Source organism: Chelonia mydas, chromosome 21, assembly GCF_015237465.2.
Source record: "Chelonia mydas isolate rCheMyd1 chromosome 21, rCheMyd1.pri.v2, whole genome shotgun sequence".
NCBI classification, from domain to species: Eukaryota; Metazoa; Chordata; order Testudines; family Cheloniidae; genus Chelonia; species Chelonia mydas.
The window spans coordinates 8,485,705-8,511,492 of record NC_051261.2 but is presented as its reverse complement, the minus strand read 5'-3'; positions in this window follow the sequence as shown (position 1 = coordinate 8,511,492).

Here is a 25,788-nt window from a genome sequence, read left to right as displayed (position 1 = left end):
GCCTCACCCCCCTCTTGCTCTTCTTCACCCCCTCTCCCCCATTGCTTGCCCTTACAGCCAGGAAAAAGGGGGAGGGCTATAAAAGTGAAGGGGCCATGGCCCCCTGGCCTCCTCTGTCTCTGTCTTCCTTAGCTCCTCCAGTTTGGCCACTCTGGTCACAGGAGCCTGTCCCTTGTCTCTGAGGGGTCCACCTACGCCACCTCCCACAGGGCAGGTGATCACACATGCTGCATTCAGTGCAATGAACAGGATAGCGCCACCCGCTGGATGTCTGCCCACGTTATTTTACTCTTGCTGGGATTGTGTGTGTGGGGCAGGGGCATTATTTGCCTAATGCAGAGGATGGGAGGATGCTTGAGAGATGAATGGACTCTGAGGCTGTGGACGCTGCCAAGCTGTCTGGGAGCTGGGGGGGAGGGGGCTGAGCTCTCTGTCCATGCTGGCTATTCCTGTGCATTCAGGTTGGAGTCATTCCCACCCCGTGGAAGCACCAGCACCAGGCCTGCTCTCTCATTTCCCGCCCATGGGTCAGATTCCTCCAGGCTTTCCCCAGATGCCCGAATACAGGTGGCTTAATCCTGCCAAAGGACAAGACAGGCAAGATCATAGAGGCATGAACCCAGAAAGCCATGGAGATGGGCTGGGGTAGGGCGTCCTCTCTCAGAAAACAGGAGCTCGATCCAGGTGTGGTGCCCTGAGTCTGATCCGGGGAGGCACAATCAAAGGGGTGGAACCCAGGGTACAGACCCTGCAGAACGTGGAGAGGTTTCCCCCTGAGGCTGAATCAGGGACGCGTTGGCCGGCAACCCCCAAGGAATTTTTTTGATGGCAGTTTCAGGGCGATACAACACAGCCTGAGTCAGGGAGTCTCCATGTTGGGAATGGGGACGGTGTGTGAATTCTCAGCCCAGTCTCAGGCTCCTCGGTGCCAGGACAACATACGCTGGGATCTGCCAGGGCACTAGCTACAGCAGGTCACCCACCCTGCTGCCTCCACACCTGAGAGAGAAAACTCTGACTCATGTTCAGCACCAAGGTGCCTCCTCCCCGTCTAGACTGGATCTGTGCTCAGCCCCGGCTCTACTTCTGCATCCGGACCTGGGGACCCAACCCTGGACCTAGACTGCAGAGCTGCTTGCTCCCGGGCTCGTTCAGTGCCTGGACTCAGACACCTCCTCTGATGAACGGCTTCACAAGGGTTGCTGCTCCCCTAGGCTGGACAGTGCTTGAATCACAACTCATCAATTTCCCACTCAGTACACGGCTTGAAGGGCCCCACTCCTACCACTAGACCCCAGGGCGCACGCTGCTCTCAGAATGACCTCACATCTTGGGCCTCGGTGCTGGCTTGGATTTGAGTCACGTCGGTGGCACAGCCTGTACGGGGACACAGACACACACATGCATTCACACCATGCAAGGACACATACATACAAGACACGCACATCTAGAAATGCTCAGACACATGTGCCTACAGAGTCAGGAACACACACACTAATCATTGCAAGTGACCAGCAGAAAACAATTAAGTATCCAGAGGGCTTGACTGGTGAAGGAAGATTGAAAGAACTGCAAGCATCTAGCTAGGCCAAACAACCGCTCAGTGTGGGACCTTGCCAGCCCTGGATGGATGCCATCATCAAGGAGGAAGAAGGTTTAAGGGGCACATAATTGAAAATAATGGGGATGGACCTGAGCAAGGGAAGCGGTAGCTCGGATCTCAGGAAACGTTTGCTAACAGTTATGGCTATCAGGCTGCAGAATAGTCTCCCCCATGGGAAACAGGTCCCATCGCTTCAGACCTTTGAAATTAAAGTGGACAGAGCTCTAGAAAGTAGACTCCAGGGAGCAACTGTGCACTGGCAGGGGATAGGCTAGACACGACCGGCAGGTATTAGTCCATCCCTCACTTCAGCAATGCACAGAGAGGCATGCAAGCCTGTGGATGTATGTGAAGGCACAGGGAAACATGCATGTGGCACATACGTCTGCACCAATGTACACCTGCAGAAACATATGGGGCCAGATTTCTCACATATGCACCACCACCCCCCAGCCTTCCACCTCTGCCCAGCCCCACTTTGCTCTCGCCTCAGCACTCCCAGTCCCCCACCCCCTTGCACTCACGTGTATGCAGCAGGCAGAGAGGCAGATATGCGGAGAACAGGGGCTGTCTGTCCCTGTCTCTCACTCCCCTCCTCCCCCATAAGCCATCTCCTTTTGCATTTCACACAACTCTCCTCTCCCTCTCTCGCTGCCTCTCAAGGTCACCTTCCTCGCCTGGACTGCATTTTCACATATTGATTGCTTGGCTCGAACAGCCGATGTCTCAGTGAGCTTCCAGTCTCATGCCAGCTCAGCATCCTGCCACTCTCTAGAAGAAGGATTTCCATATGGGCCCCTCAGCATCCACCCCACTCTCCACCTAACTATCCCCTGCCCCCAACGCATCATTAAACCCCAGAGCCTCCAAAGCAGCAAGAAGCATGTCCACAAGCCAGGGAGGAAAGTGGAGTTTGTCCTTGGCTCATGCTGCCTACCAGCCAGGGGCCTTGCGACACTTTATGTAGTGGAGGAAAGGGGGATTAGCACCCCATTGCAGGGAAACTGAGGCACAGAGAGGGGAAGTGACTTACCCAAGGTCACACAGGGAGTCAGTGGCAGCATCAGGAATCCCTGCCCCAGGCACCCATCACTACATGCCTTCATCAGGCACAAATGACCTCCTCCTCTTGGAGTCGCTGCTGGGGAAAGGTATATTAGGGCTGGTCCGAGTGCAGTGGCTCTCCACCAGTTCCACACCCAGCCCCTCCCTCCTGCCCAGTAGAGACCCAGCCATACAGCAGGTGGCGGGGGGGGGGGGTGTCATAACCCCCTGCCACCCACTCATTACTCCCTGTCACCAGGCCAGGCTTTTCCCCCACTCCAAAGCACGCACAGCCACACCCAGTTTCACTCAAGCAGCTTTATTTCTTCAACAGAGGTTTTCAAACCAACTGAAAACAGCCTTAACTCAGTGCTTGGCTTCCAGGCCACCCTTCCCAGGGGTCTCTAGCATTCCAGCTCCAGTCAGCTCTGCTCCCTTCCTGCAGCTGCAGCCACAGACCCCTTGCTCCAGGAACCCACCACCAGCACTCCAGCCTAGCTGCCCCTAACCAGAGTGCAACTTTTCCACACACAGCTGCCCACGAGCAACCCTTTATAGGCTCAGGTGTAGCCCTGCCCTCTTTTAGTGGCTGGATTGGGTTCACCTGCTCTGGTCCAGGGGGCTGGGCTTAGGCTCTGTCCAGGGCCCAGCTACCCTGCGACATGCCCCCAGGCTGCGGCTGTAATGTGATACAGGGCCTGCTGGTCCTTGCCCTTATGAGACCAGGGTGCGTGCAATGCTCTCCAGACCAGGACACCTGCTCAGAGTCCGATGCAATAAAACAGCAGAGGTGGGGGAAGCTGAGTAGTGTGTTCACTCTGGCCTGTGATCCTCAGCCCTGTCCCCCCTCCCCTCTTGGGTCAGCATTGTCCAGTGTGACTCATCTCCAGCCTGGAGACCAGGCTCAGGGCTGTTCTCGCTCCCACTGTCGAAGGTCTGGAATAACTCCCTTGAGATTGGGGGGATTCGATCTGGTTCTGTGGTTGGCAGGGGGCTCAGAAACAGGCCCACTTCTCTCTCCTGAGTGGCGGAGGGGATTCAGCTTGTGCAGACTGGAGGGCCTGATTCTGCCATCGTAGGACAAGTGTCACTCCCAATATTCAATGCCAAGGAAGGGAGGACTGGCCGTTTGGGATTCAACTGATGTGCAAACTGAGGGCCCGATTCTGCTCTCAGTTACACGGATGGAAATCTGGTGTGACTTCAGTGTTCTCTTGGATACAACCCTGCAATCTGGCCCTCCTTCTCTAATTAGCTCCGACTAGCATATCTCTCAGAGCCAGCTCTTCCCCAGCTGTCATTCATGTAGCTCCATGAAGTCAGGGGAGTTGCACCTATTGACACCAGCCCTCTCTCTATCTCTCCCTCTCACACCCCCCCACCCTGCCCCAACCAGCATGAGGGAAGCTGCGAACATCCTTCCCTGTCTCTTCTCGGCCAGCACTTCCCAGTCCTCAGCCACTCCTTTGGCAAGCCTGAATGATCATTTTCCTTGAGGGGGTATTTCTCTCCTGCAAGGGGCCAGAAACTGATGTGATGGCAGGAGCTGGAAAGGGTGGGCAGAGAGGAAGGAGAGGCTGCAGGATTGCCAAGCTGCATTCCCTTTGTTCGATCCTGGAGCATGGCCCACAGAATGCCCTGGCCCGGAGCAGAGTGGAGCTGTTTGGATTGACAAGTGTCCTGCGATAGGTACTAGAGAAGCTGGGGGGTCCAGGCTCTAAGCCCAACTGCCAGCTTGCAAAGCCAACATCAAGATGCAGGGGGGGAAAAAGGAGTGCGACAGAAATGGTCCTTGATCAGTAGATACCGGTGCCCGCACATGCATCCCTCGAGACCCAGCGTGTGGCTGCAGCCCCCCCACCCCATCCTGAGCACAGATGTAATCAGCTGGAAATATTGGTCAAATGAAAATCAATGGCTGGATGGAAAAATCAGGACTGAGTTACATCCTAGCCAAAGCCCTCCGGCTTAGAAATTGCCTCTAAATGCTGCCACAGAGGATGGGCCACGTCCCTGCCCTGGGTGCTGAGAAGGCCTCTGATAACAGCTTTATTTATCGCGCTTAACTGGCTCCTGGCTCGCGGCACCAGTTTGCTTTAGCGTGTGATTGTCTATAGTGGTTGCTAGCGCCACCAACGGCAGGAGTACGCTCCCCATACAAAGTCAAATCCCATCCCCTTTGAGGACACTGGCTAACTTCCACTGGTTTCCCTCAGGGCAGTGTTTTGCCCTGTTTATATATCTTTCCACTCACAATCCATGGCCTTTTCCGTAGGCACCTCGGGAGTGAGAAAGGCATTGCCCAAGGCGGCCAAATACTAGACTGGGAGCCAGGACTTGTGGGTTCTATTCTCTATTCTGACCCTGTTCTAGGGAACAAAACTTTGATAATGGGATCTTCAGTCTCGTGGACAAAGGTCTAACAGGATCCAGTGGCTGGAGTTTGAGCTAGACAAATTCAGACCGGAAAGAAGGTGCAAATTTGTAACACTGAGGGTGGCAATTAATCACTGGAACAATTACCAGGGGTTGTGGTGGATTCTCCATCAAGGGCAATTTTTAAATCAAGACAGGATGATTTTCTAAAAGATCTTCTCTAATTCGAACAGGAATTATTGTGGGGAAGTTCCCGGGCCTGGATTATGCAGGAGGTCAGACTAGACAATCAGAAGAGTCCTTTTCGGCCTTGGAATCTATGGCTGTTGAGCAGGGACCATCTTTGTGTTCTGTGTTTGTACCACCATGAGACCCTGGTCTGTGACTGGGGCTTCTAGGAAATGCAAATAATTAACAATTAATAATAACCTAGTCGCTTCCCTTCTGGGTTCCTTGCTCCCTGATCTGTAAAAGCGCAATCAAAATACTGGTTTCAGAGTAGCAGCCGTATTAGTCTGTATTCGCAAAAAGAAAGGGAGTACTTGTGGCATCCGATGAAGTGAGCTGTAGCTCACGAAAGCTTATGCTCAGATAAATTTGTTAGTCTCTAAGGTGCCACAAGTCCTCCTTTTCTTTTTAATGAAAATACTGAGCTTCGTCCTGGGGTCCATAACATAATCTTTGCAAGGACATGGAGGATGAAAAATGCTTATTAAGTATCGTTATGCCTAGTATAGATCTGGACAACATATTTCATTTGAAAGTGTCTTTTTTTTTTTAAATGAAATTTTTTTTTTATTTCAAAGAACATTTTCATGAAATTTTTTTTCTTTCATGCCAATTTTCTGAGTTTTCAATGAAAAAGCCACAAATGGAAACATTTCTGGTCTTTTCCTCCCTTTCTCTTCCAAGGGAGAAACAAAGAGAAAAGGGGGAAAACAAAAGAATTTCATTTTCGATCAAATAAAATTGTGATGTAAAATCTTGATTTTTTTTCCTTTTTGTGAAGAACATTGACCATTTTTGCCCGGTGCTCCAGCAGCCTCCTGTCCAAACTCCACTTCAGAGGATTACATGCCGCCTACCAAAAATCCGCCAGGTACATTCAGCTGGATACACCATTCTCCTTTGCTTCTTGTCCTGCGCGGTGTCATAGTGTTACTCCGCACTGCTAACCAGCAGCTTTACCTTTCGATCCCGGAAGTGAAATGACTCCTTGATTCAATACAGTAAATAGCTTCAGGATGGATGATGCTATAGAAAGGGAAGGTATTATTAGCAGAATCACATTAGGCCTATTAGGAACCTAAAGCACAACACTCGTGGCATAGAAAATGCCACAGGGCGCTGACAGGGAGCACGGATCCTTCCCAGACGTTAGCAGGGAAGGGGCGAACGTTGTTCCTCTGGATAGTGGAAGAACCACAGAGGCTTATGCTGAGGACAAGACTCATAGGGCAGCAGTGCTGGGAAGCCCAGAAGACTACAAAAGGGATCGGATGGGCACAGTGAGGGCTGGGGCTGGCAGTGAGAGTTGGGGGCTCTGTGCAGAGGGAGCGGAGCAAGAAGGTAGCCAAGGGCTTTTCTTTCCTCTTGGAAAGCTGGCTGAAGTGACCAGGCTGGCTATGGCGTCCTTGGGTCCTACATGAATGAAAGATGTACCAGAGCCAAGCTTGGTTCATTGAGCTGGCCGGGCCCACACCTCCGCTACAAACACAAGATAGCCAATGAGCCCTGCATGTATGTATACCCCTGCCCTCTACTGATCAGAACTGTTCAACTGTGTGTCCTGGGCCCTGCAAGGCTAATAGAGATTCTCTTAGTTCAAGGGGCAAGGACCTACAGTTTGTGGTCTGAGTTCTGCCTGCAGCATTGTCATGGAGTTCAAAATGGCCAGCATGCTGACAAGCAAGGATTCCCAGACTGCCAGGGCTTTGGGACAAGGTGGCTATGGTGGAAGCTGGCTCGCCTGTGCATAGGTGTTTCACCCCTGTCCCTCCTTTGTGACTCATTGTGGGCTGCCTCTTCCCTGCCACTCCTCTGAGGACTGATGGATTATTAGCAGCTAGTATAAATTCAAGACCAGCCTGCACTGCAGGTGAGCCCTCTGGGGTGCATGTCAGAAAACACTCCTAACAGCTGCCACTGCTGCATTGATTCCTGGGCTCTCCAGGTTTCTCGCTGGTGGCATCTTGTGCAGAAACTCAGAAATACACAACATGATATGGTCAGGGTGCACTGTGCGGCTGGCACTTCTCTTCCAGCTCCCCCCACCCTCCCTGTCCCGTTCAAGGCTCAGCTGTGCAAGACTGCAAGAGAGAGTCAGGCATTCCCTACCTTTCATCTGACAGCCTGCAGAGGCAGTCCATATCACTACCCCTCCCCCATTCTGCAGTTGGGGAAACCGAGGCAGTGATTTGCACAAGCCCCACTCATCATTGGTGGGTGAGCTGGGAATGAATGCAAGTCTGTCTCAAGATTGGAAGCTCTTTGGGTCGGGCACCACTCTGTTCCTGGAGCACCTAGCACAATGGGGGCCTACTCTGGCCCTGGGGCTTCTCAGCACTACTGCACTACAAATTATAAATAATAATCCCCAGCGTCCCCTACCTCTCCACGTTCCAACCATTAGACCATGCTGCCTGCCCCCTGCAAGGACAATGACTTGCCAGCTCTGACTAAACATTTTTTTTTTAAATCCTAACTCGTTAAAAGATTCGTTAAGTCTAAAACAAAGCTGCCATCCATAGACTTCAGCATCAGAATCCCCAAGAGGAGCTTGGATCATGACAGCTGGCATGTCTGTAGCGGGCTATATGGGGCAGGAGGGATGGTACCTAGCACCTTCCACCACGAATGCTGTGTGGCAGTCCTGACTTTATTCTTTTAAAATAATCCCCCCCCCCGCACACACACACACTCTGGCTCTCCCATTTCTGTAGGATGTGAAAAATCCAGGGGGAGGAGGGGAAGGGAGAAAAGCTTTGAGAACAAGTGTGTCAATTAATTTATGATTAGGGAAATATGTTTGAGTTTGAAGATTACAGGGAGGGCTCGGTGTTCTGCATCTGATAAATCTGTTTTATAGGGATTTTGTGAAAAGGCTTCTCCTCGGGGAGAGTTGTAGGAAAGCAGAACATAATTACCCAAAATTCCAATTTGAGTAATTACCTTCTGCCTACCTCACATTCCCTGGATGCTGTCAGTTGGCTACAGGGCTCTTCGCTTCCTCCTCTTTTAAAGAAAAAAACCCGTTGTACAGGGTTGTTGTGCTCCGTTTAACCAGCTGCTGCAATTCGTCCCCGAGAAGGCTGCATTTCAGTAGTGGGCTACGCAGAGCTTCTCAAAAGAGCTTCAGGGTCCATTGTTACAACAACCAGCTGCCAGCACAGTAAAAAGATCATGCTGATTGCATCCCAAGGCACCTAAAACACTGGGATCTTGCTGCTCCTCAGCTAAGTTTCCGTAGCACTAGATTGTCACAATCGGGGAGAGAGTATCAGGACTCCTAGGCAGGTGTCCATGTTCACACAAGTAGAGAGAGACCCAGATCTAAGCCCTGGATCCAAACATTCCCAGCACTTGGGAACATACAGTGTGGCATCAAGATCTGGATGCAAATTTTGTGGTCCAGTCACCTCGTGGCTCACAAGAACTGCCAAGCCCAGGCAGACTGGCAGGGAGGCAGGCATAATGTTCCATAGTGGAGGTCATCAGTCTGGAAGAAGAGTGGTCATTGCAAGGAATGATGGTGCTATCTAGAGGTAGCGTGGTCCAGTGGGTAGGGCACTCACCTGGGAGTCAGGAGATCTAGTTCTTTTCTCAGCCCTGCTCCAGATCTGCTAGATGGCCTTCTCCAGTGCTTTGTCCGGCTTGTCTAGTTAGATTGTAAGCTCTTTGTCTGGAGAGCACATAACACAATGTGGCCCTGATCTTACAAAAGGAGCCGTTTGGATATTGGGGACTGTGCCTTTAAGGGCTGAGCTGGGTGGGCAGGATTCTTGCCAACACCTGAAGCACCCAGCCATCACAGATGCCCACAAAATGAACAGAGGGGTTGTAATGGACGAGGCAGGACTCAGAGCCAGAAAGCAGAGTGGAGTGAAGTTCTCCTACCTCGTTTCATTCCCTCCCTCCCTCCTTGCACTGCTCCGTGGCCTAGTTTGCAGCGAGGAGGGTCAGGAGTCCATCGCTCTCTGGGTCCCCCTCCCTAGCTGCTGAGATAATAGAGGGTTTTACTGCAGTAGACCGTGGACAGCTTTTCTAAACATCTCCTAATGCCTCCCCAAAGAGCTAGCGAGGCTACCCTGCACATTAGTAACCAACGCACATAGCAAACAGCTTGCTCTCGCTTCCTCCCCCTCTCGTGCTCTCCCTCCCCGTCTGCCTTTCCAGAGCAAGGACAGCGTTGCCTGGTATATAGAGAAGAGTTATTCGTGCTAATAAAGCAGCCAAGGGTTTTTTCTCTCTGCTTGCAAAACTCTGTGACCCTCGCTGAACGGGAAGCAGTTTTATATGTGCTCTGCTTTGCCTGTCTTGGGGCTGTCTGTGACCCACCTTCACCCTGACAACGCACAAGCCCAGGCAGAGTAAGTGGCCTGCAGTCCCCAGTGATGGGATCAGTGTTTTACAGCAGTGCCTTGCTGGGGTCATGACCATGCCCAGAGGGCTGTATTTATCATTCAGTGCAGAGGGTCCTTCCCTCACCTGCCAGGCAATTCCCTTCACCCTCCCCCTGCCCTTTCAAGAGATGAATTGTTGTGAAAAGCTCATTCCAGAGACATGCTCATTGCACTCGGAGGCACCTGGGGAACAGAGTACTAGACAGGGGCAGCTGGAGAGGGTGATAACCATCTACATGGTCCAGCCAGGCAAGGAGAGAAATGACCCCTGCAAGAGAAGGGACAGGCACTGCATCCTTAATGCATCACTGGGAAGGGCCAGAAGGCTCGGGACACAGCAATCACACTCCACTTGTAGCTGTCTCTGGTGTGGAGTGCAGCAGCTGGTTCTGTAGGGATCCCTGTCCCACCAGTCAAATACAGCCCCTTCTGGAGTGGGGTACAGCAGGTGGTTCTGCAGGAATCCCTGACCCATTACTGAAATGTTAGCCCAGGCTGTGATGGAATCCAGCAGTTGGTTCTGCAGGGATCACTGGCCCACCAGTGAAATGCAGCCACTTCTGGGGTGGAATGCAGCAGCTAATTAACTGCACACAGCAATATGGGGTTAAGAAGCAAGGAAGAACACAGGACCCCATTGGAACCGCCAGGAGAAATTCAGTGATGCAAAATAGAACGTGTCTAGGATGGTGGGATTAACATCACAGGCCTGATTCTCCTCTCACTTACAACACTTTTACACCAATGCAATTTCATTGACCTCAGAGGAGTTACTCCTGATTTACAGCGGCATCAATGAGTTGAAAATGACATCCCCTTGCTAAAGTGTTGTGGCCTGTGTAGTGACCATGTATACAGCCAAGCAATTCTGGTTACATTTTTCATCAATGGATCTAAAGAGATTTACTCCCTCGTTAAGTGTCATTATCCCCTTTTTGCTGATGGGGAAACTGAGCCACAGAAAGGGGCGAGGTCTTCACAGAGTCAGCAGCACAGTCAGCCACTGGTCCCTTAACTCCTGTTCCTGTGCCCTGGGAGTGCTGCTAAATGTCCCAAGATATAACTAACAGCCTGCAGTGAGAATCCTAGATGGCACCTGCAATTAAAGACTTCACTCCCTGCCTCTTCTGCCAATAGCCATTATTGGGGTTACCACCAGCATCCTGGACCACTTGCACTGTCAGCACACTGATGTACAAGGCAACAGGCACAGGCTGGCAGCTTGCTCACTCTGTCATTCACGATCAGGGAGCAAGCCAAACTGCCTTGTTATCAACCCACAGCGAGGGAAATCTCACACACTGCGGCACGGGGGATGGAGAGAGGGGATGAGCCCACGTGGGAGGGAGGGAGGGAATGTGATGGATTACAAGGCACAGGGCAAATATGGCAGGAGGGTGAATGGTGGCGAGCTGGGAAAACGTCAGGGCCCCGTGAAATCCCACTGAAGGGAATAGGACTGCAGGAGGATTTGGGGAGACTCAGAACAGGAGCTGGCCCTTGCTCGCTTCTTAACTCTTTTGCATCATGGTTTAGGTTTTGGATGCAAGTCAGCCTTAGTTGCTCCACTGCGACCAGCTGAGGATCTGGCCGGCTATCTGGCTCACACACATACCCGAACTCTCACCCTGCAGGGACCCCGGAGAGAACAGCTGGCAACAGACCCCCTGAAGCTTGGATGCCCTTTGTGCTACACCCCTGTCCTCCTCCACTCTCCCAGCCCCCCACTACACCACGCACTCCAGCTTGCTGAGCATACAGTACCAGACACGGCTGTTCTATGCCAGCACGGGCCAAAGGACATCCCCATGGGTCTAATGCCGCTCACAGAGGTGGGAAAGGGAGATCATTTTAGCTGGGCAGATCACAGAGCCAGGGAGGCTGGAGAGGAGGGGGTGACATGAATCGGGCACCAAAGGGAAACGGGGGTGAAGCAGAGGTTTGGCAGTGGAGGCAGGAGAAGTGATTGGAGGGAGCCTGGATGGGGAGGGGAGAGAAGGAAAGGGAAGAGCCCAAGATAACCCCGAGGTGATGAGGTTGAGTAGCGGGGAGACTGGAGTTCTTCACAGGGCTGGGAGAAGGCTGGGGTGGGGGGTAAGCAATTTGACAATCAGCCTCTGCCATGTTTAGTGGAGGGGTGTGGTGGAACATCCACCAGGCTGGGGCAAGGCTCAAGGGTAGAAAGGCAGCACAAAGACCAGGGAAGCAGATGAAGCAACCCACGGCCCTGGGGGGCGGGGGGGAGTGTAGAGGGAGAAGCAGACAGGATGATGGGCAGACCCCTGGAGAGCAACAGCAGGTGGAGGGGGAGGCAGGGCAGCGATCCACCAAGGTCCCGTGGCAGAGAGTAAAACAGCCCCGAAAGCCGAGGCCCAGGACCGCCAGCCAGTGCCGCGGCTCCGGTGATAAAACATTCATGAGAACCTGTGCAAAAAAAATCAATTATTGTGCTTATGAATTAATGATCGCTCAGAGAATCAATCCCAGCCAAGCCCTGCGCGTGCTGTACTTACAATGAACATTAGCAGTGGGAGTGCGGGCCAGCGATTTATTTTTGCAACCAAGATAGTCTCTATTTTTCCCCCCCCTTTCACGAGCTCCATCCGAGCTGCTTGAGAGAGATCAGATGGTTTCTATGAACTAGACAAAATTGGACATGTGCTTCTCTTTGAACAGGGTGTTCATTAGGCCCCTGCTGGAAGGGTTTTCATTCAGCGGCCCGGGCTATAAATATGTATGGGGGTAATTGTAATCGAACTCCGCAGCATTTGGCACGGGCATGTGTCATTCTCTCAGCATTCTCTCCGCACTTCCCCACAATTGCATAATAGCCTCTCGGTGACTCACCGGTAACAGGGAGAGAAAGAAAGAAAAGACAAGCCAACGAGAGCGGGAAACGCCTGTCTCGGAGGCAGAGATGTGTGCCAATATTACTCTCAGGCTACTTACCAGGTGCTTGATGCTTTTGAATTTGCTCCCAGCCAGACTTTATTGCCGCTCTCTGTGGCAGCTTCACTGAAGTCGGCGGAGTTGGGGACAGTTTCCAAAGCCCCCCCCGACGCCCCGGGGAGCCTTTCCATTGACTTCAGTGGGGTTGGGATCCAGCCCCCTCTGCGCCTACAATGGAAAGGAGAATTCGGATCTCTGGGGTAATTGAGTCTGATTTGGTTCAATTCAAATGCACAGCAGAGGCCCATGTGCCACGAAGGGGGGTTGCATTATGGAGCCTTTCACTCCTACATTGCTGGTTCAAATCCAGCCCAGGTTGGAAGTGACTGTGTACTGGTACCCTTCTGGGCCTCGCCACCTGTGGAAATGAGCTGGGAGGGGGAGGTCGGGGACAAGGAGCCGGGGGGGGCTCTGAGTGGGGCAGGAAGAGGGAGGGGGTGAATAGGGGGCGGGGGCCAGGCTGTTTGGGGAGGCACAGCCTTCCCTACCTGGCCCTTCATATAGTTGCGCACCCCGATGTGGCCCTCGGGCCAAAAAGTTTGCCCACCCCTGGGTTAAACCCATTGCATTGGCTTGCCTCTGCCTCTCCTCACAATAGCCGAGGCCTGGGTCACTGCAGATACATGGCTCAGACTCCTCTCTGATTTGGCTCACATGTTAACCCCTCAGGCTTCAGGCCTACAGGACCATCGCATGGCATGGCACGACTCTGCTAGACCATTGCACATCATGCCAAAATATGGACACGATGCCACAACTTTATCCCTCTGGGCCGATCCCAGCTAATGCAAATCAGCTCCATAGATTCACTGGAGCTACACCCGATTTACACCTGGACCATCCGACTGCAGAAGGCTCTAGGCACTGATCATAGATCTGGATCCCTGGGATCTGGGCCCCATACCCTGACAGGGGTGATAGCACCTGCCTTGCTGTTCTCCTCCACCGGGGCCATGTTGGAAGCAGAGAGCTTGTGCTTTTTTTTGGTGTGGGGGGGGGATGGTTCCAAGTCTTGTATAATCCTAACCGCTGGCTGAGACTCACTGGGATGATCCCATTGAAGGGGCTGTGGGAACCCGCAGGGTCTGATCCTGCCATGGTGCAGAGCGCTGTGCGCATCAGTGCAAGGAAAAAGGCACTAGCCAGGCCTGGGAGCATGAGGGACCCTCGTCCTGCATTAGCGAGATGCTGCCATGAAGCTGACCAATTACTGCCCTGTAGCAGCAGCAAAGGCTGATTGGGGCACGCAGAGCTCTGAGCCTCGATAACACCATGAGGATCCTGTGTGCGACCACATCACAGACACCCCTTTTCCCTGGTGCTCTCGGGGAGAAGGGACAAAGTACACAAGTGGATTTGCTGGAGACAGGAATAACTTCCACCTCAACGTCGGCTCCTGTTCTTCCCCAGCAGTGACTGCACCTGCAGCTCATCCCAAAAGGACAGAAAACAATCTTCCAATCTGATGTAACATTGCATCTCCTTACTATTGTTAGAAGTTTGTCCCCATCAAAGGCTGCTATTAATTGCTTGCATAACTGCAGTATTAGTAGCTCTAACTGAGATCAGGCCCCTTTGTGCTAGGTGCTGTACATATGACCACTGTGCTGAAGAGCTTGCAAACTAAATAGAGAAAACAGAGGGGAATGGGAAACTGAGGCACGGGGCCTTGCCCAAAGTCCCACCGCTGATCAGTGGCAGAACTGGAAATAGAACCCATAACATAAGAACGGCCAGACTGGGTCAGACCAAAGGTCCATCTAGCCCAGTATCCTGTCTTCCGACAGTGGCCAGTGCCAGGTGCCCCAGAGGGAATGAACAGAACAGGGAATCATCAACTGATCCATCCTCTGTTGCCCATTCCCAGCTTCTGGCAAGCAGAGGCTGGGGACACCATCCCTGCCCATTCTGGCTAATAGTCATTGATGGACCTATCCTAGGTGACCAGATGTCTTGATTTTATAGGGACAGTCCCCATATTTGGGGCTTTCCTATACAGGCACCTGTTACCCCCCATCCTCACTCCTGATTTTTCACACTTGCTATTTCATCACCCTAACCTATCCTCCATGAACTTATCTACTTGTTTGTACCCTGTTATAGTCTTGGCCTTCACAACATCCCCTGGCAAAGAGTTGATGGTGCATTGTATGAAGAAATACTTCCTTTTGTTTGTTTTAAACCTGCTGCCAATTAATTTCGTTTGGTGACCCCTCGTTCTGATGTTATGAGGAGTCAACAGCACTTCCTTATTTACTTTCTCTACACCCATCATGATTTTATAGACCTCTATCATCTCCCCCCTTAGTATCTCTTTTCCAAGCTGAAAAGTCCCAAGTCTTCGGACTTGCAGCTCTGAGCTGTCTTGATTTGAAACCAGGAGGCATGGGAGCTCCCCCATAAAACCGAACAATGTGAAACCAACCGATCAAACTTTTTGGAGACGCAGAAAACTAAGTCCAGGGCTTGGCTCCTCCCAGTGAGGTGAGCCCCTCACCCCTTGTCAGGCTGCGCTGCAAATGGGTTCCCTTTGTATTTGGGTTTTTGTCTGCCTAAATTTTACTTTTGTTCTTTTTATTGTTCCTTTGTCTTCCTGTCCTTGTTTGAACAATGGTGACCCCCGTGGAACCAATAATAACATGTTTCAGATCCCTTATTAAAAACACAGCAATGGCAGAATCAATAAGCATCAGCGGCTGAGGCTGTAATAAGTATAATAATTGCCATTTGGTTAACGAGTGGGGGAAGAGTGTGCGGGGCTGCTAATATCGTAATTATATGAATCTGCTTCGATCAACTGCAGCTTCAGCATCACAGTGTCGGCCCCCTCCTCTCTCAGCAGGAATGGAAGACGCATGGTCTCCGAGTTGAAAGAAACCAGTTTCTCTCCTACACAATTTCCTACGCTTTCTCATGCGTATGAGTGTGCGCACCCAGCTGATGCACCCCCTCAAGCACACTGTTGAACATTACACATTTACACCTACCCCCCTGCACAAACACCACACACCGGCAGACTCAGAAGCCCTTTTTCTCTTTTCTTTCCACCATTTCATTCTGGTCTCTAACGCCAAACAACAAGCAAGTCTCTGCCACCTTCACTCATGTCTAGTAGTAACTTGCTCTGGGGATAGCTGCACTGGGATCACGGTTTACCCACTCCAGGCTCCTCACTGGCATGCAGCGGAGTTCTGTCTGCATTAGGGCTGGGTTTGGTCTAAAACCTTTGCCACCTGCAGGAGCCTGTGGTAGAGCTGGGAGTTGAAGCTGCGTCTCCAGAGCCCCCACTGGGTGCTTTGACCTTCCTCTTTCCAAGAGCCCCTTTTCATACCCATAGCAATGCACTCTGGGGGCCCGTTTGCACACACAAATGCAAACACATTGGGGGCCTGGGCCCTCTTGTTAATAATGGCACTCTTGCAGCTGCACTGCATAGTACTCTACATGTTCACTGGCCTGGCTGTTCACAGGTCAATTCTCAACCCTCCGGTGAGCCAGGGGCCGTAAGAATCATTATTCCCCCTCTGTAGATGGGGAAACTGAGGCAGAGATAGGAAGGCTGGCCTGCTGGCTAAAACAAGACAAACTCAGGAGAGCGGACTTCAATTCCCAGCTCTGCTCTGGGATCCATGTGAGACTGTGGGCCTCTGTTCCCAGTCTGTGAAATGGGGAGAATAAGTCTCCTCTGGCCCACCCTTTGTCTTGTTTATTTAAACTTGTAAGCTCTTCAGGGCAGGGACAGTCTCTAGGTGGGTGCAGTGCCTAGCACAGGGCGGCCCTCGATCGCACTACTAGAATGCAAATAATCTGTGACAACAACAAGAAGCGGTGAAGTGCATTAGAGCTCAGAAGCACCTGCCTCCCACCACTGGGCTTGCTGTACCCTGCTTTGGAAATCTGGCCCGAACATATTATTTATCAGGATCCAGAAATGTGTTGCTCAATATCACAGTATCCTTGACTCAGGGTCGGGAGGGGAGTGAAGGGTATGGCGTACCAGAGTCAATAGAACCGTTTTCCCTTCTCTACGGTTAACACGCAAAGGAACTTTAAAGACAGAGATGAGTGGGGGGGGGAGTAAAAGTGGAACTCCTGACGTGACATGCCCTGCCAATTAGTCTTTTAGATAGAGAGTTTTAAGGGTTGGGGGTGGGAGGGGAAAGCAAGAGGGGGAGGAAGAAATGCCAATTACAGTAAAGTAGCTGCCCAGAAAAAAAAAATCGATATTTAATTCTGGCCAGATTGATTTGTGATTCAGACTTTCCAGCTATTCATTTTGTTTTGATCAGATTTCATGGCCACAGATTGGAGAGTTCTGGCTGTGTGCAACAGAGGATAGCTATATTAAATGACACCAAATGCATTTAAGGTGAAAAAATATAGGACTTTTCCTTAAATAAAAAGAAAACGCGGTGGTGATTGGGGGTGCTGCAAATTGCCCCACCACAGAACTGAACAGCCTGTTAGCAGGAAACCTGTTCGCACCTAGCTGATGGGATTTCCTATCGGCACATAATGCTTGATCCCCTACCATTGACACTTTTCCCCCTTCAGTTGAAAATTTCACTCTGAAAACTTTCTACTGGTCTAGTGTGTTACTTAAAAGGCTGATGGTTCAGGATCACCCAGGTATGCTGTTCTGACTCTTTCCTCATGGAATAAAAGAGTTCTGTGGTTAAGTTTTAACAGATTTATTGGCTAAAAAAATCCACAGCATTGAATGCAGTGCTTAATTTGTAATGAAAAAGGTGCCGGGACTTGAGCAATTTTTTTCCTTTTATAACTGAAGTGGCAAGCCCTGAGGTGCCGGGGCTATGAGCTCCCAAGCCTAATGGGACCAGGGCTCAGCCCCAGCAAGCCTTGGCGTACATCAAGCACTGCAATTGGAATCACTGGCTACAGCAATTTAAATGGGCTATGAGGGTGTCACTTCTATTAATTATTCTCCAGGTTCCATAATGCAAGAACAAGGGGACATTCAAGGTGGCAAATCCAACATTGATCAAAGGAAATATATTTTCATACAATGGATACTTAAACTGTGGAACTCATCGCCACAGGAGGTTGTTGAGGCCAAGAATTTAACAAGATTCATAGCAGGCTTGGATGTTTAGATGGATAACAAGAATATCCAGAGTTTATAATCATAGAAGTGGAAGGGACCTCGAGAGGTCATCTAGTCCAGTCCCCTGCACTCACGGCAGGGCTTAGTATTATCTAGACCATCCCTGACAGGTGTTTGTCCAACCTGCTCTTAAAAATTCCCAGTGATGGAGATTCCACCTCCCTAGGCAATTTATTCCAGTGCTTAACCACTCTGGCAGTAGTAAATATTAAAGGTTTAGAAGGGATATAAAACCTCATTCTTCAGCGCTTAAGACAACTAGCACAGCTAGTTGGGAATTTTTCCTTTAAAAGATTTTTCACCATAAAATGCCAGTTTTTCGAAACTAAAAACTGTTCACAGAAAGGGTCAGTTTTTCTGAGATGGGAAATTCATCAAAAGTTGGGAAAAAAGGTTAGATATTGTCAAAACATCCCATTTTGACATTCTTTAAAATGAAAATTTTCCTTTTTGCTTTCAATGGACTTTTTGTTTTGAAATTTAAGTCAATTTACAGTAAAAAACCATTGAAATTGAAACAAGTGGTTTTGAAATTAACAAAACATTTTGATCGACCTCATCTGAATTCCCCGCCCCCCACACACACAGATTTCCAGCTTGCAAAAGGTTGACTTTTCACCCTGACTTAGGTTGGGAAAAGTCTTCAAAGTCTCTGAAATTCTCACAGGAAGGGGAAGCGGTTTCCCACCCAGCTCAAGCCAATAACTCTGGGGGCTTTGGCAGGATCTGCCCTGTGCTCAGTAGATCTTCCATCTGGATCTGTGGAGTTCTTGTACTTTCCTCAGAGGCATTTGGTACTGCCCATTGTCAGGGGTATTATATTGGACAAGATAGAGCAAGGTTAAGGTCTGGTAATTCCCCTTATGAGCCAGAGATGCGCAATATTGGCTAGGCAGATTAATGGAAACTTGGATCACACAGATTCAGCCAAAGTGGATATCTAGCTTCCAGTGAAATGCTTAAGATGGACAGCTAGAGGCCCTGTGCATGGATTCATTTTTCTATCTAAAGTAGTTATCCAGCCCCCATTATTGCAGTATCAGAGAGACGAGTCCTGTAACGGACCAGGGAATCAAACCCACGTCCCAGGCTAGCACCCCAACCCCTGAGACAGCCTCTTTCATTTTTAGCTTCAGCAGTGGAAAGCATTGACACCCACGCAATATTCTTTCGGGGCATTACTGCAGCCAGGAGCAATGGTCTACAGCCTAACTCCCTTAGGTTACAACAGGGGTTGTAAGAACTAGTCAGTGTACAGAATAGAATAAAATACGGAAATGCTAGATTTATTCTTTTTATTTAACTGACTTTGCTGTAAATGTTGGACATGCACAAAAATTAATAAGTTCATCCTAAGTTTTAATGGTCCCAGTGATAAACGTCTGCTCCCCAGAACTGGAGCCGAGCAAGCTGGGTGATATAGCTTGGTCGGATAGATGGGCGAGGGAAAACAATTCCAGGATGTAATTTACATAGGGTGCTTATTGATTTCATGGGCCACTGGGGCAGCAGGTGTAAATTACAGGCGTAGAGTGAATCATGCCAGTGTTCTCTTGATTATAATAGAGCTAATGTATGTGTGTGTAGATTTTTCAGACAGATTATGGAGAACGAACATAGATGCTGGGGGTGCAACAGCGCCCCCTGGCTTGAAGTGGTTTCCATCATATCCAGGGTTTACAGTCTGCTTCAATGCCTCTCAGCCCCCCCACTATACCAATTGTCCTACTGCCCCTGGAACAGAATGAAAAGTCAGTGACCTCCCTGTCTCCACTTTTCTTTCCCCAGTGCTGGATCTTGCCACTGGCAGACAGCAGGTCTTGAAGGAGAGAATGTATCATTTCTGCAGCCTCAGGTTGAGGTCTTGTCAAAACTCACACTAAGCAGGGCTGGGCCAGCACACTGAAGATTATGTCTACACTGCAATGAAACACCCACAGCTGGCCCATTTCAGCTGACTTGGGGGCTATAAAATTTGAATGCAAACATTTGAGCTCGGGCTGGAGTCTGGGCAAGTCCACAGACATGGGCCAGCCATGGGTATTTTATTGTAGCATAGACATACCCTAATCGGCTGGGGGCGCCTCCAAAGAAAACCTAAGTTCTTCAGGAAGTGTCAGTGATTCAATCAGAAGCATGATCTCGGATTCAGCACAGGACCAAAGCACTGCTGTAGGTGGTATCCTCTGGGGAAGACAAAACTGAGGCCCTGACCACCCAGGGCTCTTAAAGATCCTTGAACGCTTTCCACTTGAGGAGAGGGCTTGACTACTGGGTCTTGGTCAAGTTTTCCCTGGACTTTAGGAAAGCAGACTTCGACTCCCTCAGGGAACTGATGGGTAGGATCCCCTGGGAGAATAACATGAGGGGGAAAGGAGTCCAGGAGAGCTGGCTGTATTTCAAAGAATCCCTATTGAGGTTACAGGGACAAACCATCCCAATGTGTCGAAAGAATAGTAAATATGGCAGGCGACCAGCTTGGCTTAACCGTGAAATCCTTGCGGATCTTAAACATAAAAAAGAAGCTTACAAGATGTGGAAGATTGGACAAATGACCAGGGAGAGTATAAAAATGTTGCTCGGGCATGTAGGAATGAAATCAGGAGGGCCAAATCGCACCTGGAGCTGCAGCTAGCAAGAGATGTTAAGAGTAACAAGAAGGGTTTCTTCAGGTATGTTGGCAACAAGAAGAAAGCCAAGGAAAGTGTGGGCCCCTTACTGAATGAGGGAGGCAACCTAGTGACAGAGGATGTGGAAAAAGCTAATGTACTCAATGCTTTTTTTGCCTCTGTCTTCACGAACAAGGTCAGCTCCCAGACTGCTGCGCTGGGCAACACAGCATGGGGAGTAGCTGGCCAGCCCTCTGTGGAGAAAAGTGGTTAGGGACTATTTAGAAAAGTTGGACATGCACAAGTCCATGGGGCCGGATGTGTTGCATCCGAGAGTGCTAAAGGAGTTGGCGGCTGTGATTGCAGAGCCATTGGCCATTATCTTTGAAAACTCATAGCAATCGGGGGAAGTCCCGGACGACTGGAAAAAGGCTAATGTAGTGCCCATCTTTAAAAAAGGGAAGGAGGAGGATCCTGGGAACTACAGGCCAGTCAGCCTCACCTCAGTCCCCAGAAAAATCATGGAGCAGGTCCTCAAGGAATCAATCCTGAAGCACTTACACGAGAGGAAAGTGATCAGGAACAGTCAGCATGGATTCACCAAGGGAAGGTCATGCCTGACTAATCTAATTGCCTTCTATGATGAGATTACTGGTTCTGTGGATGAAGGGAAAACAGTGGAGGTATTGTTTCTTGACTTTAGCAAAGCTTTTGACACGGTCTCCCACAGTATTCCTGTCAGCAAGTTAAAGAAGTATGGGCTGGATAAATGCACTAGAAGGTGGGTAGAAAGTTGGCTAGATTGTCGGGCTCAATGGGTAGTGATCAATGGCTCCATGTCTAGATGGCAGCCGGTATCAAGTGGAGTGCCCCAAGGGCCGGTCCTGGGGCCAGTTTTGTTCAATATCTTCATAAATGATCTGGAGGATGGTGTGGACTGCACTCAGCAAATTTGCGGATGATACTAAACTAGGAGGAGTGGTAGATACGGTGGCAGGTAGGGATAGGATGCAGAGGGACCTAGACAAATTGGAGGATTGGGCCAAAAGAAATCTGATGAGGTTCAACAAGGATAAGTGCAGGGTCCTGCACTTAGGACGGAACATGCACCGCTACAGACTAGGGACCAAATGGCTAGGCAGCAGTTCTGCGGAAAAGGACCTAGGGGTGACAGTGGACGAGAAGCTGGATATGAGTCAACAGTGTGCCCTTGTTGCCAAGAAGGCCAATGGCATTTTGGGATGTATAAGTAGGGGCATAGCCAGCAGATCGAGGGATGTGATCGTTCCCCTCTATTCGACATTGGTGAGGCCTCATCTGGAGTACTGTGTCCAGTTTTGGGCCCCATGCTACAAGAAGGATGTGGAAAAATTGGAGAGAGTCCAGCGAAGGGCAACAAAAATGATTAGGGGTCTGGAACACATGACTTATGAGGAGAGGCTGAGGGAACTGGGATTGTTTAGTCTGTGGAAGAGAAGAATGAGGGGGGATTTGATAGCTTCTTTCAACTACTGGGAGGTGGTTCCAAAGAGGATGGTTCTAGACTATTCTCAGTGGTAGAAGATGACAGGACAAGGAGCAATGGGGGAGGTTTAGGTTGGATATTAGGAAAAACTTTTTCACTAGGAGGGTGGTGAAACACTGGAATGCATTACCTAGGCAGGTGGTAGAATCTCCTTCCTTAGAAGTTTTTAAGGTCAGGCTTGACAAAGCCCTGGCTGGGATGATTTAATTGGGGCTTGGTCCTGCTTTGAGCAGGGGGTTGGACTAGATGACCTCCTGAGGTCCCTTCCAACCCTAATATTTTATGATTCTATGATTCAGTTTGGGTGAAGTCCTTCACCAATTTCAACTGATATTAAGGTGTTCTGCACCTCCTACCCCAAACTGCTGCCAGGTTCTATGCCAGAGAAAACTACTTGCCAGTGGTAGGTGATTGAATGCCCGTCTCTTGTGTTTAAATGCTCTGGAGTATAGGTGCTACCTCAATGTGAAAAACTAGCGTGTTGGGTTTATTTAATAAAAATAACTAGCTCTTTATACATACATAATGCTTTTCATTTTTAGATCTCCAAACAGTTCTCTGTTGCCTTTTCTTCCTATGGGTGGAACAAAATGGAATTTGATTTTTCTCACAATTAGTGAGCCATGAGTAATAGCTCTAAAATAGACCCTAAGGAGGTAGAAAGGCACAACCACAAAAAAACCCACACAATTGCTCTGAGACAGCATGGATGCTGCCATGGAGAAATAACTCCACCATGGGACACAACTTTATTTAAAAAAACAACCCTCCTTGTAGTTTATTGTCGCCACTTGGAAGCCAGAAACTGAAGTCTATTTCCTTACCCACATTCCTCCCCCCCCCCATCTTGTATGCAAAGCTACTGCAGCATTCCTAAGTGCTAGGCCACTGGCATGGATTGCTCTTTCTAAATAAGAACATTTACACATCTGAGCTGGGACTTATCCCTCTTCCAAACCCAGCCCTCCCACTCCTTTTCACACAAGTAGTATTTGGATTTTGAAGCTGCGGGCGGGGTACATTCAGTTTTGAACCTACCAATGTTGCCAGATACCCTTTAGTTATGCTCGTGGCTAGACTTAGAGATGGTGGCAGTGTAGGTAAGAGGCCAAAACCTTACCCACTTTTCTCTTTATTTTAATCCACTGGCAAATCCCATGTAGTTCTTTAATCAAATGCTTCTGTGCCCCTGTAATATCAAAACACAGATGGGTCTTGAGCCATTTATTCTGGACCAAAACTACTATTTATTCCAGGGGTGTTCAGAGGTGGTTTTTCTATTAAAAAGAAGAGTAATAATAAATAAAATCAAAGCCAGCAGCCCAGTGTTTGTGAGAGCAACCCTGCAACAACAAACCACCAAGTAAAGGGATGAAAACGCCAGAACAAGTAGGAAATGGGATCAAGATTCAGAGCTGCTTTCAGCTGTTAGCCTCTCCATCCCCCATGTTATAAGGTGCCCAGTCAAGGTTGGTCTCAGAACTAGAAGGACCTTGGTTTAGACAAGAAATACCAGGCCACCCAAAAGACTGATCCAAAGCCCACTGGCATCAATGGAAAGACGTCTTGTCTTCACTGGACTTCGAATCAGGGGATCTAAACTTTAGAACAACGAAGAAGATTGCAATAAAGACTGAAACCCACCTAGTTAGAGATCTTGATGCAAACAAAATTAGCATGGCTTTTTTGAAAGGTTAGTTACCTTTGTGTGCAGACCTGCGCCCTGTTTACCAGTGAACCAGGAACCACTGTCAACATGAAACCAGGCGAAAGCCAATAGGTGCCCAGTGAGCTTTGTTTCGAATATGGAGGGGTTCACAACCCCAAAAGCCAATAGAAAACTTAGAAGGTGCAAAGGGAAACTATTTGCCTGATGCACTCATGCAACACAAATCCCAGTGAGCGTCACCTGTGTATGAGAGATAAGGAATGAAGCAAGAGGACAACAGCACAAAAGGAGAGTTCCCTTGGTTTTATGTTTACCACTGGGGCACTGCACCAATTATCTTTTACCTACCCTAGGCGTGACTACCTTCTCTAGCACTGCACTGCCCCATCCCGGAGCCTCTTAAAGCTATTAGCTAAGGGCTCAGTGAAGAAGAATCCAGACAGTGTCACAAAGCAAACAAGACTTGCCCCATCAGCTCCTACACAGAAGGATCTTTAAGCCTTTGTTCTCATGAGAATTTATGGCAGAAGACCCTGGGTTAGGAGCAGAAATATTTTGGTAAAATAGGTCTAAAAACTTCTTTAAATGTACTGCATCTCCTAGTGATGCTGACCTCCTCTGCAAAGCTCTAGATAAGAGCTTGATATTATTATTTATTACAGAAGACACTATTTTGATCGAAGAATAATTCAGAAAAGAGGGCTCAAATCCCACAACATGCCATGCATCCATTGATGGGCATAGGAGACACTTGCACTCAGCAGATCCACAGCACCGCCTATGAAATGTGAGGTTCTTGCACAGGGGCCGTCGTGAAAATCCTTCACACGTACACAGAGCTTTCTGCTTTAGAGGCGCTGTGCATATATTAACGAGCATGCCAAGGGCCATTCCCCTCATTTTCCAGATGGGCACACTGTCACAGGGAAGTCAATAGACTCACCCAAGGTCACATGGAAGTGACAGAGCTGTCTTCGGGTAGGTCTACACTGCAAACTGGGTGGTTTGTCACCGAACTGGAATCTGAGCACAAGCAGGGGATTTGCATTTGCTCAGCACCGTTGAGTATTTTGCAAAGGAAACCAAGCCTTTTCCATCAAGTTTCAGGAGTTGAAGCTTGTACAGGGACATTAAGAAATCCTTTGAGCACATGTACAGCGCTTCCTGCGTTCACATCTCTGTACAGACGCTAGCTAACCACCCAGTATGTCGCCACCCTCATTTTACAGATGGGGAAACTGAGTCACAGAGGGGCCTAGTGACTTGGCCAAGGTCAGCCAGCAAGAGATGGACAGAGCTGGGATCCAAGTTCCAGACCTGCTGAACCCTAGTCCAACATTCATCTCCCCTCCCCAGCACATCACCTTTTTGACCAGTTGCTATTGTTACACCTTTCCAATATTCACTGTACAACCAGAGCCTTATCTGAAAACGTGGTTCCAGAGACACCATTTCACCCACATTAAGGGTCTGCCTAGCACTATAGCCTCCTAGGACCGATAGCAATACAAGCTATAATCATTCTACCCATGTCTTAAGGGGCTTAACTGAAGGGAGCCCACTCATTCCCCTGCTGTGCATGGCAAACTGGACAGATATTTGCCAAAGGTGAATCTAACTAGTTAAAATGTACTTAAAAATCAACAGAGACCTTTGAGCCAAAACTCACTCTTGCCTAGAATAAAAAAAATCTGATAGCCACTATCTTTCTGAGCAGGAAATGCCAGTGTACAGTGCAAAAAGGCCAGATGCTCCCAGGGCTGTGTGAGCAGTTGCCTGTTCCCACTGGGTCAGCCCAAGATGGAAGATTTAATGCCCTGAAGAAGGGTCCAGAGATATACAAGGAGAAAATGACAGAGTGGAAATCTCTTCTCCCCACAATGGAAGGTGCAAAGATTTGCTCCCCTCAAGTCCCCTTTGAGTCCCCAAGGAACTCTTCCTTTGTACCCATTATGAGAGTGGATACTCAGTAACTTCTTGTTCCCAGCTAGAGGAACAGGGCATTTCAGCCAATTATGCCACCTCCCCCTACCCATGCTGTTACCAACTCAACTGGTAACAAACAGTTTGCAGGGAGCTCCGCCAACACTACTCAGGCTGCCCAGCATGGGCACATCCTCCCCTTTGGTATCTGGAGGAGAAGGAGGAAGAGAACAGCGGGTACAGATTCACCAAATTAAGAGCAGCTCGATGGTTCACTGAACAAGGAGCACAGAGACTAGCTTAAACAAGTGTGCTTCTGGTTAGTGTAACTTTTGCTGACTCC